Below are 18,431 nucleotides of genomic sequence, written 5' to 3'. Positions count from 1 at the left end.
TGGGGTTCAAAAAAGACCAATTGTAGAAACTCAACTTATGTCTTATGTACACTGCTTTATATGAAATATAAGTGTGTGCATGTGTGTGTGCAAGTGCATTGTGTGATAAAGGACATTATGGGATACGTCGATCCCTAAGGTTATGTTTGTATATGTCACCTAATCCAGCAATCAATTTATTAATTGCTACCACCATTTTCTACTCTCTGTTCTACCTATAGCATCTGTAGTAAATGCCACTGCCAATCAACTTCATGGAGCTTACAACCCAACCATTCAGAATAACCAATAAACTGCACTCTACAGTCTGTCATATAATGTGATATTTTATCTGTGCTAGCTATATCAATCTCTCAACTACAGTGTCAAAATATGGGTTTTTTAGCTTCAACTGGGGTCTTGCAGAAATGCCAAAGCTATAACATGTAAATGTAAAGTTTATCATTAAAGTTATATCAGCATGTTCTACCATAGTATCTTTTAAAATAAAATGAGAAAAACATAAGAAAATTTAGATAATATAAAAGTCTGCTTCAGTTGAATTCTGTATTCAGTAAAAGAAAACACTTGAGACTCCTAGTAAAGGGAAACCTTGAGATGTTTGAAATATCCATTCGAAATAATGGGAACATTTAGGTAATTGTCTGCTCAAAACAAGGATCAAGCTTTTTGAGGTCATAAAATGCTTGACCTTCCCAAGTATGATGAATGCAAAAAGCTTACCACTAAATTACACAATAGATGGTAAGATTGTTGAATCTATCTGGAAAATAACATTTCAAAAGCTCCATACACTATCTGATTCATTAAAGAAATAATTAGAGAGACGATTTTCCCTAAAATGAAGGAGAATCAAAAATGTGATATTCGCAAAAGAGGATGAAGTGTTCTCATCTTTCTGTGGAACATGAATAGGGTTATTAGCTCTGCTCTTGCTATGGGCATTCATCATGGTGAAGAAAAGCATTTCCAAAAGAACACAGCTTTGCTGATCCTGGGTTCCTGATAATATCCCATGATAGAACAGGAGCTTTCACACACAATCGAACTGACAGTCATTTACTCTGCACTCAGAAAAGCCAAAAGTAGAGTACAAGTCATAAAGTGCCAAAATTAAGGCTAAGTGCAAACCTCTCAACTTCACACCCATTTACATGTGAAAAACAAAAATGCCCTGTGCAGTGAGCTGAAGGGGAGAGCAGAATGGGGCTGGAATGATTTATCTGCCTCAGCTACAGCTCATCTGCTGCACTGAAAAGATTAAAACTAACTTTGCTCAAGAGTTGAGTCCCCTTGGTACAATCTGTCTAATCACCCAACTCTCTACAGTCTTTTCTCTCTCTTCTCTTAAACTGTCCCTCCCTCCCTCCCTCCCTCTCGCTCTCTCCATTTTTTCTAAATACAAGATGTATAATATTATGTTACCTTGAATGATATTATTCTTCAAAAAACTGCATATTATTGGCACAATAACACAAACAGGTGTGTCATCCACTAAAAGAATAAGAGAAATGGGATTCAAATGAATTGCTAAATACATAAATCATATACATCTTCTATATGGCAATAACGGCAGGCAGTAACTATAAGCAATTCTAAAGCTGGCATAAAGGTCTCAATGAAACTTAGGAAAAGGACGAGTTACAGACCACTCTGTCTCATACTTCTTTTAAAACCAGAGATATTCAGTATAATTTTGCTAATAAAAGTGAAATAAGTTGGTATAAAAGATTTTTTAAAAGTGTCTTTAGAAGAAATACCAGAGTGAGACAGAAGGTTTGATGCCTCCAAAGATCCCATGCCCACAAATCCCCAGGTAACTGGCATGATATACAAAGACACAAAGCCTGAAGCCACTGAAGGCGAAAAAGAACAAATGCACCCTAGCTTAGTATTCCCCACTCAATTTAGAAAAGTCTACAGAACAGCCTGGAGATACTGCAGAAAGCTATAGATCACCTTAGGGCTGTGGGTAAAAGTCATGTGAACTCTTAGAACCAGTGATGTGTCAGAGAACCTTACAAAACAGCATTTCCCTATTTAGAACCAATATCTAACATCCAATCCCTAACACCAATGAGAGCATCAAGCATGAGAACAATCAGGAGTGCTCAGTAAACAGAGGAAGATGCTGTATTAAAGGATGGAAGAAAATGGTTAAGCACCTTGCAAGGACTCAAGAAAAAAACATCACTATACAAAAAGCCCTGCACAGAACATATGTGTGTATACGCATGCAGCCCCAGTAATTGTAAAGAAGAGCCAGAAGGACCACACCTGATTCAAGACAAACAGAATACATAGTCACTTCTATGTCTGCTTTATCTATATACCAAAAACAGCTTAAATATTAAAAACAAAATTAGTTTCATACTACCTTCACAAGTAGAAAATCATCTATTCCTCAAAATAAGGAAAAATGTTTATATTAATAAAATACATGCAATACATAGGAAAATATGTTTGCAAAATAGGTAATAAGCAAAAACTTTATGTTTAGATAACATAACTTAAAATAAAGGATATGCATTATAATTTTAAAAATTGTTTTAAATGATTAAAATATTATTGGAAATTAAAGTTGCTTAGGCAAAAGAGTATGGGTAGATGTTAATCCATAAAGAAATAAAACTGAAGTACGAAAAAGATAAACTTTATTTCCCATTTCTGTCACCTCCAATTTAAAGTTCTGCCAGTATCTATAGCTTCAGAAAAGACTAAACAAAGGAAACTGAGACACATTTAGACAACTATTTTCTATTCAATTTTAAAGTTTAAACTCATCAATTCAAATATGGTGGCTTTCCTACATGCACACAAAGGAATGTTTATAAGAATGTTTATTTTAATACTGACTGCAATAAAAACACCAAAAAGAAAGAAATTAGATGAAGGTTGCAAGAGGCAGGAATGGAAAGTAAGGATGCAGTGGGAAAGGCAGGATGGAAGGGAAACCAGGGGTAGAGGGGGGGGGGGGAAGGAAGGCAATGCAAGAAACAGCACAGGAGAGGAAATGAGAAACACAGGTTATGTCCATCACTGGAACTAGAAACCTGTAGTTCCGTAAGACAGTTAGAGTCTCTAGCAGCTAACTGCTGAGGTCTATCTGTACTAACTGATGATTATGAATGACTATACTACCAAATAAGGTCAAAGTATGTTCACTAGGCCCATCTGTTGTCTTTCTCTTAGTTAGAATTGTCCACATCATTTATAGAGTAGGTGGTTTTAAGCAACTCAATCTTTGTCTGCATAATATATGAAGACATATCTAAAACAGTATTTTCAGCTGGGTAAGCACCTGGTGAGGGGGGACGGAGGCAGTGCATCTCTATGGGTTCTAGTGTAGTCTGGCTTCATAGCCATTCCCAGGCTAGCCAAGGTTACACAGAGCTACCCTGTCACTTTCACTTTGGATAGCCATCCTCAAGAAACATATTATAGGGATATGAGTGTCTACTGTGCACTGGACAATTTCTGATATCTTGAAAGCAGACTTGATATTACCATATTACTTCCTACCATCTGGTTGACTTTCACATAGTGCCTACTTTGTGTGGCACCAGTGCCAAGCTGAGCTATGGAAAACATGACACCATTGAGCGAAATATAGTAATACCAAATTTTAAAACTCTATGCTACCTCAAATTGGTGGTTACCCTGCTATCTGAAAATGTTTGCCATGACTATGTTTTCCCTTAAAATTTTAAATAAATCATGCTACCCTAGGTGCTTTCTGTTGTACTCACACCTGCAGCTCCCAAGGGTATAGAGTAGAAACCTTGAAGTTGTGAGGAGATATGATTTATATAACATTCAAGTTTATAAAACTGCATGAAGTGTTTATGGACATATATATGCCTAAAGACATAAGCAAAACAAAGATAATCAAAATGTGTACTGAGGCATACACAGTAACCTTGAGAAAGTGGTTGTTTTCAGAAGTAAAATGATAGAAATGTAAAGAGCAGGCAATTATTTACACAAGAAGTTATAAAAAAATTATCTCAAGAAAGTATACCAAATGCTACCATTTTAAAAATGTGAGTGATATGTACTTGATATTTATTATTTTAATTCTGTCTTTATATATTCTTGAAATACTTCAGACAAAATGAGAAGCATTGTGTTTTCAAAGCTTTGTGTAGGCACTTCTTTAACACATCACTCTAAATCCCAGGACCTATGGTTACTGTTAGATCTGCTCCCAGTTTCCAGTCAGCATCATTAGCATGTAAAGAAGACATGGCCTCAGGAAATAGGAAAGCAACACACAGGACAACAGCAAAGAAAGGAGACAATAAAAGATCAGGAGATAAATGAATGAGAGAACGATGCACCAACCAACTTCATAACCGAGGTGAACAAGCAAATTCCTCTCCACAGCCACCTTCCCAAGACCAAGCCACAGAGAAATAGCACCTGAACAACGAACATCAGACAGAAGGAACCTTGAGTCCATAATAAGAAAATCCTTGGGCACTTCTTTTCCACCAAGCATATAGAATAAGACCAATACCAATACTACTCAGATTAGTCCAAATACTACAGAGGCAGGTAACTGAGGATTGGTGACTGATGGTCAAGAAAAGGATTTTGTTTAAAATAAAAGTATGACTGTAATCAACTAATAGACAATAACTAAAATCATGGGAATGGCTAAGATCAAAAAGAAACTAAGATAGAAGATAAGAGGTTAAAGAAAAGAAAACAGAGGTTAGAGGATAGGAGACATCTAGGTTGTTTCCAGCTTCTGGCTATTATTACAAATAAGGCTGCTATGACATGGTGGATGGAGCATGTGTCCTTGTGATATGATGAAGCATCTTTTGGGTATATGCCCAGGAGTGATCTAGCTCAGTTCTCAGGCAGAACTATTTCCAACTTTCTGAGGAACCACCAGATTGATTTCCAGAGCAGTTGTACCAGTTTGTAATCAAAATGTACACTCATACAATAGAATACTACTCAGCTATTAAAAACCAAGACATCACAAAATTTGCAGGCAAATGGATGGAACTAGAAAATATCATCCAAAAGGATACACATGGTATATACTCACTGATAAGTGGATATTAGCCAAAATTTTCAGAATACCCATGATGCAATTCACAGACCACATGAAGCTTAACAAGAAGTGAGGCTGAAGTGTGAATGCTTCATTCCCACTTAGAAGGGGGGAAAATAATCATGGGAGGCAGAGGAAGGGAGGGATCTGGGTGGGAAAGGGGAAGGGGGGAACCACTAGCAAGTTAAGACTCCAGGGATGCAAGAGGTTCCTAGGATCCAATGGGAATAACATTAGCCAAAATGGCCAACAGCAGGGAGACAGAACCTGAAGAGACACCTCCAGTTGCTGGAGACACCCACCCATCTCAAAATTTTTAACCCAGAATTGTTCCTGTCTAAAGGAAATACAGAGACAAAAAATGGAGCAAAGACTGAAGGAAAGGCCATCCAGAGACCGCCCCACCTTGGGATCCATCCCAGGCGCAGACACCAAACCCTGACTCTATTGCTGATGCCAACATGAGTTTGCAGACAGGAGCCTAGCATGGCTGCTCCCTGAGAGGCTGTCAGCACCTGACAGACAGATGCAGATATGTCTGAGCTCACATAGTCTGAGTTCAGGGATCCCTATACAAGAGTTGTGGGAAGAACTGAAGGAGATGAAGGGGATGGTAACCCCATAGGAAGATCACTATCAACTAACCAGACCTCTTAGAGATCCCAGGGACTAAGCCACCAACCAAAGAGCATACATGGTCTGAGCCCCGCCATGCTACATATGTAGTAGAAGACTGCCTTGTTTGGCCTCGGTGGGAGGGGAGAGGAGGGGAGAGGAGGGAGAGGAGGGGAGGTACCTGGTCCTGTGAAGGTTTGTTGCCCCAGAGAAAGGGAATGCTAGAGATATGAGGTGAGAGTGGATAAGCAGGTAAGTGGGTGGGTGAGTGGGTTGGTGTATGGATGGGTGGGAGAGCACACTCTTAGAGGCAAAGGGGAGGGGGGAGGGGTGGGGAGGTTGTGGAGGGGGCAGGAATGGGGAAAACATTTGAAATGTAAATAAATAAAATAATTAATATTAAAAAATAAAATGCAAAAAAAGAAGTTAGAGGCAAGGAAGGAAAGGGGTGAGGGATGACATCTGCTCATTGAGTACACATATATGAACTCTAGATGTTATCATCCGTATTAATTTCCATGAAATATTAATGGCCATTGATCTTCTCACTCCTTAAATCTTTAATAGCCTTATTGTTTTTTTTCTCAAAAAGAGCTATATTCTCTCATAAATATTGCTCAAATATTTATATTGTTTCCCAATAATTTCCCAAGTAGACGATTTCTATTTATTTTCTTAATTTGAAACATGGGAACTATGCTGGAGCAAGAAGCGGACAGCAGAGAGAGGTTTGGTATGTCTTATGGGGAAGAAGATTCCAACTGAATATCAGTTTTCTCCTGTCTACCACAGGCCCAACTATTCCTAGTTCTAAATATCTCTCTAATATATTCTACAGAGAAAAAAATGGGGGTCTTAGGGTTTTTTTGTTGCTGTGTTGTTGTTGTTGTTGTTGTTAAGAGCTATGCTTCAAACAATAAAAAAGACAAAGAACGGCAAATAAAAACATCCAGAGATAACTGACACTACTGTGAAACTAAAAAACCTGAATCATCCTCAACTCTAAATTAACCGGCCTTGGTGCATGTTTAATCCTCCTAACATATAATCCTGAGTCCATTTAATGACCTCAGCTAGCTTGTTAGGCTTTAATAAAACAGACATGCTGAGTGATCTCTCATCTCTTTTGTGCATATCTCCCAGTCCCTGATAACTATTATCCTGCTCTTTACTTCCATGATCAACCAGCACATATCCCACCTCTGAATGTGGTCATTTCTGAATGTGTTGCTTACTCTTCCTGTGCCTGATTTTTTTAGTTCATATTTGCTAGGTCTCTCTATAAAAATTGCAGAATTCCACACTTTTTAATGATTGAATACTATTCTATTTTGTACTTATATTACATTTTCTTTATCAATGTATTTACTGATTAGCTGTTGCATAGTGGATTTATTGATGTTATGGTGATAGAAAAACTTGGTATTCTATGGCACAGCAGGATTAATATAATTAACAATGCTAGATATGCTATACATATTTCGAAATAGAAGAAATAAATTTGAATGTGTTCAAGATAATGAAATGATAAGCTGAAAATGGTATATCTACAAATGAGATATCCATGAAACATGACATTATAGCTCATAAAGTTATACAATCATCCATGAAAAAATGAGTATATCAAAATTGCAATGTCACAGAGAGAGTGAACATATAGTATTCATCTGGTCATTGCTATCTAACCTCAAATGTATGGTTACTGAATGGTTGTTACAAAAGCCTGTAAGACTAAAAATCTGAGTTTTACTTCTAAATACTGTATTTCTAGAGATTTTATTGTAAAAATTGGAATATAGACAGAATGCCTATTATACCATTTTATATATTAACATTTATATATAATTTTAGAAAACATATACATTACTAGATTATTCCTTTTACAAATTCAGGTATTTTTATAGTACTCTAGTACCCCAAAAGGGTTTAGCAGAGCATTTAAAGGCAAAATTATGAATTTTAATAAATACATTCAAAGATATATATTATATATTAATTTAATTAACAATAATGCTATACATATCTGGGTATCAAACATTCCTGTGTTGTCAGGCTTATGCAGCAAGTCCCTTTACTCACTGACCACCATGCTGGCCACTGGTCCTTAATTTTAAAAGGTATAAGAATCAGGAAAATATGGATTAAACTACAATATGACTGAAAACACATCGAATTACATGAGAATATATTCCAGAAAAGAAAACTGTTACAATTAAAATGAGTTATTAACAAATAACTGCAGGAAACCTTGAAAATTAGATATAAAAGAAACAATTAAGAGACACATGAAAATGCTGAACAATTACACATGCTAATACTAATTTCAAGGGATTTGTTATAGAGAGAGAGTCAGGCTCTAAAAATCCCAAGGATTCTGAATAAAATGCAGACTTATACAGAAGAATATGAGTACAGCCCAAATAAAGTCTCTAAATTTCATCTGCTTGATCACACCTCATAAGACAAATGGGAAACTGGAAAGAAAGAAAATATTTGTCAAAGTAAGATCCTTCTGCTCAAAGACTGGATCTGCCATCTAGTTGGGTGGCTAGTATGTATCTGTACTTTTATCTCACATTCTCCCAAATTGCCTTTTGCCCTTATCCCAGTAATATTGTAATATAACATTTCTATGAAACAAATGCTCGCAAGAACAACAACGAAAAAAATATATAAAATACTCAAAGACTACAATTCTCCATAGCTCTAATGTCAGCATAGAAACTGTTTCAATTTCTGTTCGTGCTATAATTCTTGTTTTTACTGTATGTATAATATAAACATGTACTGCTTGTAGAACCAAAGCAGAGATTGTATGATGCCCCACAAAACTCCATATTAGATAATTAATGAATCCCAGACAATTCTCAGGCTAATTTTGTTAGAATGTTGTAATCTTGCCATGGAACAGTTCTGGTTAGTTTGTCAACTTGACAGAATCCATAATCACCTGCAGTAGTGTCAGTGAAGACTGTCTTCATCAGATTGACCTACGTGGAAGTTAGGCTGCATTGATTGTTTTAATTGATATATAAAGACCCGTCTAAAAGTGGGCAGCACCATGCCCTGGTCTGAGGCTGTGGGCTGTATAAGCAGCAAGAAAACTGAGCACTAAACTTGCATGCATTTTTCTGTCCCTGCTCTTGATTGTTGGTATGATGTTTTCAGCTCCTGCTGCCTTGACTTCCTTGCTATGAGAACCTGTGAGTTAAAATAAATCCTGTATCCCTAAGTTTCTTTCTGTCACAGTATTTTATCACAGCAACAAAAATGAAAGTAGTGCAAATATTCATTTTTACATAAAGTATACTCTTTCAATATGATTGAAAACAATTCGCCAAAGGTATTTAGGTTCAAAATTAATCCTTCCAAAATCATTCGGTCAAGAAGAGTAGATGTAAACCTCTGTCTAAATAGATAAGGGCAACAAAAAAATCATTGAAGAACTAGATGTTTCTTTTGTAGCAGTACTTAAAAATATTTCATCAGACTTGGTAATTTATATTACCAAACTACTCAAATATGACCCAACTATAATTTGATACAAGTTACAAAGACCAAAAAAAAAAAAGTCACACAATGTGAACTAGAGGAAAGTTATTGCTATATTAAAATTGTCAAGCAACTTCTAAAGTAGATCAATTGCTTTCATAATATCTTCAGAACAAAATGTTCTGAGAACAGATCTGATAGGAAGAGCCAAAAAATTGGAAAACATTCACTACCAATTTACTGCAGTCACCCATAAACTATTACAAGAACATTATGTATCAGGGTTCAAGCCAGCAAGCTATTAAGGCAGGCTGCCCTGGTGTCTTTTCATTTTACTTTAATACCACCAAACCATTAATAACTCTTAAGAGACGTACAGTTACATTGAAGTGATCTTATCATGTAATCAATATTTCAAACATCCAAGTGTTCTGAGGTGAGCTCTGTTTCTTTTTTGTTTCTTCCTGGTCAATGTCATTCCACTTTTACAAATGTCATCTTTTTTTTTTTTTTTGGTTTTTCTTGTCCAAATCATGCTTTCATCTTGGAAAAATATCAATCTAAATAGTGCTAATTGCAATAGTTAATGAATGCCAAGACAACTAGCACCCTTGGCCTCATTGCTACTTCATGTGTCTCTGTTCATAAGAAGATCAAAGAACAAAAGATGCAAAGGAAAATGATTTTAAAAGTGAGATGCCACATGTGTGTATGTGTATGTGTGTGTGTGTGTATTGTGTATCCATAGGTGTGTGTGTGTGTGTGTGTGTGTGTGTAATTTTGACTTTTGAAAATGTTATAACACAGCCTTTCTCTCCCATTTCAAGGACTGGAATGGTACACTGATTAACCCAATGATCTATACTTTTAGCTCAGCAGTCACTATTTCCCTTCCTGGCAGGAATTCATGGCAAATGAGACATCTTTCTGTCTCCATAAGGGAACTATATTAGTAGATGTAAAGTTCATACAAAATAACAAATCCCCCAGATTTTTGCATATATGAATCAGTAATTGTTCAATATTTGGTTGATAACACTGGGCACTCCCCAAAATTTTTAGAAATAAACAGAATTAAACTAGAGTAAAATTATTGGGGTAAAAATGTCACTGAAAAATATTTCTTACCAATATAAAACTAAAATATATAATATATAGCTCTACCTACAAATAAATATTCATATATTTGAAGAATTACATAGTATATGTGCATGCATGTGGATCAATACTCAGATGGCACATATGTGAATTCATATTCACACATGTACATACCCAATCCAACCAATATAGATGATCGTTAAGTAGATCATATATACCTAGATAGATCAGTGCAGTGACAGACAGATGGTACCTTCTAATTTAGAATGATAATAGGCATACACTATTCTTCATTATTACTGTGTTCACAAATTTCAGTATAATATATATAAAACATAGCATTTATTCACCATATATATGTTAAAGTAAGAGGAATAGATAAAAAAATGTGGTACATTTACACAATGGATTACTACACGGCAATTAAAAATAATAAATTTATGAAATTCTTAGGCAAATGGATGAATCTGAAGGATATCATCCTGAGTGAGGTAACCCAATCACAAAAGAACACACATGATATGCACTCACTGATAAGCGGATATTAGCCCAGAAACTTAGAATACCCAAGATGCAATTTGCAAAACACATGAAACTCAAGAAGGAAGACCAAAGTGTGGATACTTCATTCCTCCTTAGAATGGGAAACAAAATACCCATGGATGGAGTTACAGAGACAAAGTTCAGAGCTGAGATGGAAGGAAGGACCATCCAGAAACTGCCCAAACAGGGGATCCATCCCAAATACAACCACCAAACCCAGACACTATTGCATATGCCAGAAAGATTTTGCTGAAAGAACCCTGATATAGCTGTCTCTTGTCAGGCTGTGCCAGTGCCTGGCAAATACAGAAATGGATGCTCACAGTCATCTATTGGATGGAACACAAGGACCCCCCAAGGAGCTAAAGGGTTCTGCAGCCCTATAGGAGGAATAACAATATGAACTAACCAATACCCCCCAGAGCTGTGTTTCTAGTTGCATATGTAGCAGAGGATGGCCTAGTCGGCAGCCATCAATGGGAGGAGAGGCTCTTGGTCTTGCAAAGTTCATATGCCCCAATACAGGGAAATGGCAGGGCCAGGAAGTGGGTGTGGGTGGGTTGGGGAGCAGTGGGTGGGTATAGGGGACTTTCAAGATAGCATTTGAAATGTAAATGAAGAAAATATCTAATAAAAAAGGAAAAATACAAATTCAATAGTTCAAAATTTCAGAATCCTCAAAATGTAGTCGTGGGAAAGCACTATGAAAATATGCTTTTGTGCTTCCTCAACAGTTAACTCAGTTTACATTGCATACTTCCATGATAGTATATTATGCTATATTTATACTTCTTGATCCACTGCAATGAAAGCTTCTATATCAAAGTGTTATTTTTACCATGTTTCTTGAAAAATGTTGATGACCTGGTTGAAAATTACTTTACTTACCTATCATGCTGAAAGAATATGTTTATTTAAATACTAGTCTGTATTTTCATTTCCCATTGTCTTAAAAAACCTATAATTTCTTGTTTTATGTTCTTTCCCGTAATCCTGTGAAACTTATCACACCTCAATCCAGTTTTGAATAAAATAATAAGCCATGGGGTCTACCTGCAATTGTGTGTTGGGCATCTGAGAGCATCATACAGCAGAAGCACAAGGGGGCACAGGTAGCCTCTCCACATCTCCTCATGCTGTTTTCTTAAATCAGACCTACCAGCCATGATGCCATTCAAAGACCCAACAGGATTTGACTGGAATATCTTTTTCCTCCTCAAGCCCTTACTGGTGACAGCAAATTTTCAAGTTTGCATGTGTGACAGTATAATGAGCTTGTTTTGTCTTCTCTTGTTTTGTTTCTCTAGATTCTGTGACATGATGCTTAAGTCAATATTCTAATGAGAAAAAATAAAAAATAAAAAAACAAAAAAAAGGCACAGACCAGAAAAGACACAGGAATCAGTGTTTGTTTTCCATGACAGACACTGACTTAGACACTGGACTATGAGTTCCACTGCAACAACCTTCTCATTTGTTGTTGCTAAGTTTCCTAGCAGAGAAAAACCTAGAGAACTCTATGTTCTACAGGAAAATCCCAAGTACATACTTATGGAACCGATGCTCACAATCATCTAGTAGTTAGACCTGGGACCTGAGAATGAAAAGCAGTTTCAATGGTGGGAACATTCTCTGTCCTTCCACTTCTAGAGCTTTTCTAAACAAAGTTGTGAAATGGCCACAGACGAGCAGAATTGGCAATCAACATGTGTCACTAGAATGCTCTCAGGAGCAAGAACTTGAAAATGTATACATGGGCCAGATGACTTTGCTCAGTGGCAGAGTGCTTGCATAATACATAAATACCCCAGTCTCAATGCACAGCATTGAACTTGTGGCTTATAATCTAGGGAAAATTTTTACTGAAAAGTATGACAATCTTAATGTTGTGGGAGAAATACTCAACAAAACCGACTAACACCCCCCCAATCTTCTTTACAAGGGAATATAAACAATCAACAGTAACAATAATTTCCTCTTTTAGAAGAAACCTATGAGAACATTGTCATATTTTATGAAAGGTTATTCTGTTACTAATAAGCAGGCACTTGGAATGAAAACAAATGGGAGAAAGAAACCAATGTGCACACACAAGGCCTGATCCTAAAGCTTGGGACTACCACCCACACAGCAAACTCCAATTATGTTAGTAGGTTTTCTTCACTGGCCAAAGGAGGTGAGGAGCCAAGGTGAAGAGGGACAAATAAATAAAATATAAATAAATAAAAACTAAGTTCCTGTGCTACCCAGTTATAACTTCAAATTTTAATCTGGGTAGAAAAACGTATGAAAGAGATTGACACTGAGAAATTTACAGATTAACATGACATCTACATTTCAACTGAGGTAACTATGTAAAAATGTAAGCATAAAGTAGTTAGCATAAAAATATTTGTGAACAATGATAGAGTAAAATCCAATATAAGGATGAAGTAAACTTAAGAAGAAAAATGAAATATATATAGTCCAGTTGAAGATGGTGAAACATCATTCACTGAAGGAAAAAAAACCCGAAAATCCTTAGCCTTATAAACATACCACTTTACTAGACTGGCAATTATTTTTTTAAAATTAACTATTATTTGGGCTTGGTGAAATTACAAAAGTAGATATAGCATGTTGGTTGGAAAAAGAGAAAAACTATTCTCAAAACTTTTTTCAAGACAGGGTTTCTCTGTGTAGCCCTGGCTGTTCTGGAACTCACTCTGTAGACCAGGCTGGCCTCAAACTTACAAATCCACCTGCCTCTGCCTCCCAAGTGCCGGGATTAAAGGTGTGCGCCCAGCATCTCAAAACTTTTGATCACAGTAAATTACACTAGCAGAAACATATGTTCTAGATACATTTAGATTGACTCTGCTTCATAGAATCATTTGCCACTTAACAAGAGCCCAGCCCAGTTTGCATAAGTCCCTCCATAGGCAATCTTGCTCCTGGTGGGTCATCACAGAGTGTTCATACAGACCTCCCTGGAGCAGGTTACTCAACTGATCTGTACATTCAACGCTAGCATACGATATGACCTACGGGGGCCATGAATTTGAAAGGAAGGAGGGGCATACATGTAAGGATTTGGAGGGATGAAAAGGAAAGGGGAATTATGTAATTATATTATGAATTCAAAAATAAAAGAAATAGTTTTTTAAAACGACATGGTGAATGTGGAGTGTAGGAAGCTGCTGCCATCACAACACAGATCCCATTGTGCACCAGCTCTGTGTAAGCAGAAATACACTTTAAAATAATCATAACCACACTACAGAAGTTACAAAAATGAGTGGAATCATTGGCTTTTCTTCTCAAATACTATGTGCTATATGTGACTGTCTGTGCTATGCTTTTATGACTGGCATTAGTAGGTTTATTTCCACCAGGTTCACCACAATGACAAGAAAAAATATACTGGCCTTCAAAGTTAAGAAAAATGAAATTTCACTGGGTTTACAGGAATGTTTTAGCTTCACAACCTTTACATATGTGGCCCCTTGTCTACTGACATTTTTTTTTTAATTTTCTGAGGATTTTGTAGATTATGAAAATATATTGTAAAACTATCTATTAGTCTCAGGCCCTCACAACACATCCCCTTCCCATTCTCACATGATTTTCTATTCCATGATGCACTGAGCGCAGTTATTGTTGTCTTTATGAACATAGGTGTTATGTAAACTGACACATGAACAACCTACCAGCGAGTCATAATGCTCCTCAAATTTAACTGCCCCCCCCCCACAGCACAATCAATGGCCAAAGTTCTTCAGCTGCAGTGGGGCCATGTGAGGCCCTCCTTCTTCTCTAGAATTTGTACTGTCTTATACATTTTCCACCCATCTTCCATAATCTCCTCTGGTTCTTGGGGGCAGGGTTGATAAAGACATCCCATTTATGGCTGAAAACTCCCAGTTGCTTATTGTTGTAATTTTGACTGGTTATTCGTCTCTGACACTGTAAAAAGATAAGTCTCTGAACAAGGTTAAAGAAAATGAGGAAAAGCTTCCTGCCCCTCTTCCCCGTTGTTCCTTGCACCTTGGAAGGGGCATATGTCCTACTTCAGGCTGAGCATTTAACCATCATTTACTCTCAATGTCTTAGGCAACTATGTGCCTCAATTCACCACCTTTCATTGCAAAGGCTCTCTGATTAAGACTGACAATACTATTTGTCTATGAGTTTAAACATTTGAGTTTGGAAGGCAGCTTTGTACTGTGTCAACCTAGCTAACCTACATTTTTTAAGTTCCCCCACTAGGACCTCAGCCTTCCTCCAGTTTTCGGTTTTTAACTGGGTTTGTAGTTTCAGACATGCATAGCATCTTCTGGAGCACCCCAAGCATATCAGATAGCACTTGCTTCCCTTTAAGGCCTGCCACAACTGCTGCAGTGGGCGTGTCTTCCCTGGAATGTTAGGATTATACATTGTAAAGATTCTAGGTAGTCCATGAAAGTCATTTCTCTTTCAGCAGCCTGCACTGTATGTTCTGGCACTATGAATGCACTATTGACATGGGATCAAAAAAATAAAAAAAAAATTATACACACAACACAAAACACACACGAACACACACACATACACACATCAGCGGTAGAGAATAATTGTTTTAATAGTAGCAGAAATACAAAAATTCTTGAAGACAGCTTATATTTCAGCCCATAAGGATTCATTATGTTGCTTTTACACTGGGTGTTCATGTGTGCTTTCTGGAATTCATGTTTCATGTAGAAGGTTAATGTTGTGATTTTAGACAATACAAGGAAATAACCACCTCTATTATACTTTTTTCCTCTATGATAAGCACTTTATTTATTTTTCTACTATCAGAAGGTAAGTTAACTGTTTCCTTCTAGCTTCCACATATATTCCCAAAACATAGCTGTACTAGGAAAATGTTAGAGGAAAGGGATAAGCTTTGGACTCAAGGTCGCCACAAACCATATCTGTCAATAATCTTACCATTTTCAGAGAGTAAACTGAGTAAAATATACCCTATCTCAAAAGGAATATAAAAATGTACTTTTAGATATGTTAAGCTCATAGTGTATTTGGGGAATTCACATAAATATAAGGAATGATTATCTGAAACTAGTGATTTATGCTTAAAAATGACTGGAGCTATAGATCTGGAAATTATTAAAATGTACTAGGGCTAAAAATGAAATAACTAAATAAATTACCAATAGGTAAAATAGGAAGTAAAAAAAAAAGGAAAAAAATCAGAAAATGAGAATGAAGAATCAATATTTTAAGGGGAGAAAATGTACAAAGGAAAAGAGTGTGAGAGACTTGAGAAAAATGCCAAGCTTGTTATAATCCAGGAGCATTTCTAAAAGAAAATGGTCATCAAAATAGCATGATATTTGACATACACAGTAAGGTCACGGCAAAGCAAGAAGAAAGAGGAGGAATGGGAAGGAGGAGGGAATGATGAAGATGAGAAGGGGATGATGAAGATAAGGAGGGGATGGATGAAGATGAGGAGGAGATAGGAGGAGGTAATTTTATGGTTTGGGGAAATAAGTCAGTTTTCAGTGGACTGAAAGAAAGAAACATTGTTTCTGAAATTTTGAGAAGGAACAAAAGAAGATAGTAGTACCAAAATTCAAAGTAGAATTTTTAAATTTTACTTCTTTGCAATATAAATTGGAAATGTGTATATAGGAGACAGGAAGGGAAGACAGATGTATATTTATTTTTTCATGAAAGTTAAAAGGACAAGCAAAGCGAGGAAATGTTGAATATGTAGGAAAGAAAAAGAGCACACAGAAAACAATGGTGTTGGAAGAACAGGTTCTAAATTAGCAAAAACCTAGATGTTTTATGGCATTCAAATTCATTTGGCACATTTTGCATAAAATATCCTAAAGTTTTTCTTTAGTGTTATGCTTTAGTTTTATGAAATACAATCTCACTTACTCAACATTAATAAGTATTAGCTGGTGTGGCGAACTGAATATACTTGGCCCAAGGAGTGGCACTATTAGGAGGTGTGCCCTTGTTGGAGTAGGCGTGGCTCTTTTGGAGTAGGTGTGTTACTGTGGGTGTGGTTTAAGACCCTCATCCTTGCTGCCTGGAAACCTGTTTTCTTCTGGTAGGCTTCAGATGAAAATGCACAACTCACAGATCCTCCTGCCTGGATGCTGCCATGATCCTGCCTCGATGATAATGAACTAAACCTCTGAACCTGAGAGTCAGTCCCAATTAAATTTTGTTTTTCATAAGAGTTGCCTTGGTTAGGACATGAATGTTAGGTTAGGTAAGTCTCCTGCCACAGCTGAATACCCCAACCAATTGGCGCAGGATAAGTGAACAACAAAGACATGCTCCTAAGAAAATCCTCTATCCCTAAATCCTGGTTGGTTGAGTAACTTGGCACAGGTGTTTGTAGATTTCAGGCTTAAAAGTCCTGTAGAATCTGGACTCAGTGTCACAGTCAGCTCCCGAGTCTGGTCTATAGCCCTGGGCAATCCTGGGGTGAATGCTCAATACTATCCCTGTCTGAGACTGGAGTTCCCGTGGCTTGTGAGGCAACTCCTGGATCCCAAGAAATTTGTTTTCTTTACTTGTGCTGTGAAGTGTTTTTTTTCATAATCATTCACTAAAAGAAAAATGGAATGTAATCACATTGTAATTTCTATACTGCTTGAAAGATTCGTCTGGGATATATACATTGTGGGAGGCAAAATAAAGTTGTTGGAGCCTAAAAAAAAAAAAAAAAAAAGAGTTGCCTTGGTCATGGTGTCTGTTCACCGCAGTAAAATCCGAACTAAGACAGCTGTAAAGTCAATGATCAAATACAAAGTATTTTCAGGTATTCAGATAATTAGTGATATTTTACTTGATTTGAAAGAAACAAATACACTAAGTAACAATCAGAAAGACAATTTGCAAAATGAAGATTTTGATACAGTTATATGTCTCTAAGTTTTTCAGGTCAGCAAAAATCAGGTAAAACTGTTAAGATATCAAATGTTTCCACATGAAGAAATAATTTCAGTTCAGTAGATAGAAGAAACTTGGACTACATTAACATACAAACTCTAAAGAGAAATACTAGGCTATTAAAACCTAATGCACATTAGATGTGTTACTATTCCCTTCTATATATCTACTGACATCTGAGTGACCACTTGTGGCAAGAACTGTAGACAGAGGTGATTGACAGGGATAGCTAGTCTAAGTAAGGTAACCTTTACCTAGATCCCTGACATCTCTCAAACACTGCACCACCAACCAGGTAGCATACATAGCTGATATGAAGCCCCTAACATATATACAGCAGAGGACAGCCAGGTATGGGTTCAGTCAGAGAAGATGCACCTAGCCCTCAAGAAACTAGAGACCCCAAGGAGTTTAGAGGTCTGGTTGGGTGTAGGGTGTAGGGTGGGGACATCCTCCTGGAGACGGGGGTGAGGAGGAGGTATAGGATGTAGAACAGTCAGAGGGTGGACCAGGAGAAAAATACAATCTGGAGTTTTAGATAGATAGATAGATAGATAGATAGATAGATAGATAGATAGATAGATAGATAGATAGATAGATAGATAGATAGATAAAAGGGAGGGGGAGGAGAAGAGGAAAGGAAAGGGAAAGAAAGGGAAGGAAAGGGGAAAGGGGAAAG

General features: G+C 36.8%; 1 protein-coding gene across 40 annotated transcripts in view; it reads right to left on the bottom strand.

Annotated features, from left to right (window-relative positions):
• The window catches only part of Zbtb20 (zinc finger and BTB domain containing 20), a 758,704-nt gene that overhangs the window by 625,881 nt on the left and 114,392 nt on the right, over window positions 1–18,431 (bottom strand). For 5 of the 40 annotated variants that reach the window (XM_030249202.1, XM_030249201.1, XM_011245980.3 and 2 more), the window contains one exon: window positions 1,426–1,494. The exons of the other annotated variants lie outside the window; for them this stretch is intronic. The gene's annotated coding sequence lies outside the window, so the exon portion shown is untranslated. The remainder of the gene's footprint in view (window positions 1–1,425; window positions 1,495–18,431) is intronic. 40 annotated transcript variants of the gene reach the window in all.

The sequence above is a fragment of the Mus musculus genome, chromosome 16 (assembly GCF_000001635.26).
Source record: "Mus musculus strain C57BL/6J chromosome 16, GRCm38.p6 C57BL/6J".
Lineage (NCBI taxonomy): Eukaryota > Metazoa > Chordata > Mammalia > Rodentia > Muridae > Mus > Mus musculus.
The sequence above is the reverse complement of the archived record's forward strand: the minus strand, read 5'-3'. Positions and strand labels throughout refer to the sequence as shown.